At 46.8% G+C, this 2,887-nt stretch overlaps 1 long non-coding RNA gene across 1 annotated transcript; it reads right to left on the minus strand.

Annotated features, from left to right (window-relative positions):
- Nucleotides 1-553: 553 nt before the first annotated feature.
- On the minus strand, nt 554-1,904 carry LOC123414230. Its single transcript, XR_006614274.1, has 3 exons — nt 1,648-1,904; nt 1,358-1,563; nt 554-1,027 (listed from the first exon to the last, which is right to left on the minus strand). It is a non-coding gene; the product is annotated as an uncharacterized LOC123414230 (long non-coding RNA).
- Nucleotides 1,905-2,887: the final 983 nt, after the last annotated feature.

A 2,887-nucleotide genomic window follows, 5' to 3' on the forward strand; every position in this document is an offset into this window, starting at 1 on the left:
GAGAACTTTGTATTGAAGATCCAATAGAGAGAAGAAGCCATCTAGCTACTAGCTCTGGACCCGAAGGTCTATGGTGAACTACTCACGCATCATCGGAGAAGCAATGGTGTTGATTAAGAAGCCCTCCGTGTCCGAATCCCCCTCCGGTAGGGCACCAGAACGGTCCCCAGATGGTATCTTGCGGAGGCAGAAGCTTGCGGCGGCGTAAAAGTATTTTCGTGGCTCCCTTCTTTGGTTTCGGGAATTTAGAGAATTTATAGGCGAAAGAGGTAGGGCAAAGGAGCCAAGTGGGGCCCACAAGCCTGCCAGGCGCTCCCCAGGCCACGGCTAGGGGGCTTGTGATCTCCCCTGAGGTCTCCTGCCTTGGTTCTCAAGTCCCCTGCGTATCTTCTGTTATGCAAAAAATCATCCTGCAAGTTTTATTTCGTTTGGACTCTGTTTAATATTCTTCTCTGGAAAAGGTCAAAAACACGGGAAAAAAAACAGAAACTGGCACTTGGCACTGAGTTAATAGGTTAGTCCCAAAAAAGATATAAAATAGCATATTCATGCATACAAAACATTCAAAGTTGACAAGATAATAGCATGGAACCATCAAAAATATAGATACGTTGGAGACATATCAGCATGTAACTGATAATAGGTTCACGACCGACTACACCGCATTCCCTTTCCGAAGAAACTATGCCAGCACGAAAGAAAAGTTGACACACTCACAAGACTCGATCTAGGTCGTTACTGGAGTTATTCAATTTTATCTCACCACGATCATGCATCCGGCATGACCAGGCCACAATCTATCGCGTCCCGCGTGACTAGGCTATCCACGGCCTCTCATAGCCACATCAATCCTCATACTCACATATTGAGTTATATAAGTAATATGCAAGATGTTAGTTAATGTAGCAGGTGATTAATAAAATTTTATTAGCAAACATCACATCAAAAGTTCAAACATGCTTGCCTGGTTCCACATAGTCGGGATCAAGCTCGGTGAAGTTGACGGCGGCGTTTCCCTCGTCGAAAACTATGTCACACATACCATATTCTATCGTAAGTGCTAGGGCTCAAATTATTGTTTCCAAATATTTTTAAATAAATATAGAAACAAACTAGACAGCAAAAGATTTTTTTTCAAAAAGAATCACCGAAAAAGCTTTTGTGGTTTAAAAGATATGAAAGAATTGGCACCAGCGACTAATGTGTGATCAAAGAAAAACTCCCCATGAGGTAGAGTGAAAAAAAGAAAGCGTTTTTAGAAAAATATAGGGGCCAGAAGGGGAAGGCGTATTCGGTAGCAAGGCGCCTTCAGGAAAATGATTCAGAAAAGAAAAGGATCCTGACGAGGGGATCCCACCCGTCAGATTTGAATTTCCACCGGCGACAGAGGCTTGTGGTGGTCGCAGACGATGATGCAAGGCATGGCAAGGGCAACCAAGGGCACATGTGCACTCATTGTGTCCTTCTGCATCGATGGCAGGTGGAACTGGTCGTCACCGACGTCGTCTTCTTCTCTGGCGGACGGCAGCCTTGCACGTCACACGATCTCACCAGAGAGAGCTCCTACCATCAAATTGAGGCGCGACTTAGGGGGGTGGAATCAACACAAGGCTACGGGCAAATTTTGAGGCGCTCAGCTCCACTCACCGGAGGGAATTTTGTCGGGACCGAGGCGGATCGAGGCAGCCGGAGTCCGGGAAGAAGACCTCCCCGGGGCTTTCTTTTGGCTTGAGCGCGGTTCTGAGAGGAGGGGGAGAGGTGCTCAGGTGCTAGGCTGTTGTGGGCCTCCTATTTATAAGGGCTCCGTGCCAGTTGCCATGACGGAGTTAGCTCCGGTGCCTATTACGGCGAACGGCGGGGTCGGCAGGGGCTTAGGGCGTTGGGGGTTGTCTAATACACTTACAGGGGATTCATTTTTGCACTAACTCGAGAGGATTAAGCAGGGGGGCTATCATCGAGGGAACAGTAGCCGGCGGCCACGACGGCTGCAGGGAGCGCGCCTTGTGCTGCTCACGCCACACCGATGGTTGTGCAGCACGCGTTGGGGGGCGGCCACGCGTAGGCTCCACAGGGAAAGGGCGGTGCTGGATGGCGCTCACCCTCGATGGGGTTCACTAACGGCCGCAGTGATCGGCTCTACCGTCGCGGAGGGTTTTGCGGCCGATGTGCCAGCTCGCTACCGACACTCACCATGGGCCAAACGAACGAGCGGCGCTGGGGATAAGGGAGGAGCACAGTGGCAAGATGCCACTACAGCTACTGCAGAGATTGACACTGCAATTCACCTGAACTCTTAATGTTTGAATCTCTGAACACTAAAAGTCTGAATCTTGACCAGCAATAGTGCACACCAGGTGCTTGACTGAATGACAGAAGGTTCAAAACAATTTTTCTGGGGCTGAAACTTGGAGGGCTTATCTACTCAGGCTACTAGAGGCTCCCTGATTTTTTCTAGAATTTTTAAAGAAAGGCAGGAGAGGTAACAAGCAAGGAAGAGGTTTCGGGTCCAATTTGGTTTTGAAAACAGTTTTAAGATTTTGAACTATGGACCAAAAGATTTTTGCATAAATTGGATGTAGGTACTAAGGTGTACTTGGGGAAATTTATTGGTCGTCAAAATCAAAGAAAATCCGGTACTTCCTTTGTAATTTTTGAGACCCCAAAAGAAAAGGCAGAAATAGTTTAATAAATATTTTAGGAATAAAAAAATATTTTTCCTGCTTGGCAAAGTTTAGAAAAGTTGAATTGCCTTCTTAGGTCAGAGGGAAACTTTAGAAGAGAAAGTTTTGAAAAGCAAGGCAAGCCAAGAGTAAAATAGTTCTCAAGTTAAAGCATTTCAAAAATACTTCCTCCAAGGTATTCTCACATAAAACAGTGAAAATACCAA

Source organism: Hordeum vulgare, chromosome 1H (genome assembly GCF_904849725.1).
Source record: "Hordeum vulgare subsp. vulgare chromosome 1H, MorexV3_pseudomolecules_assembly, whole genome shotgun sequence".
Taxonomy (NCBI): Eukaryota; Viridiplantae; Streptophyta; class Magnoliopsida; order Poales; family Poaceae; genus Hordeum; species Hordeum vulgare.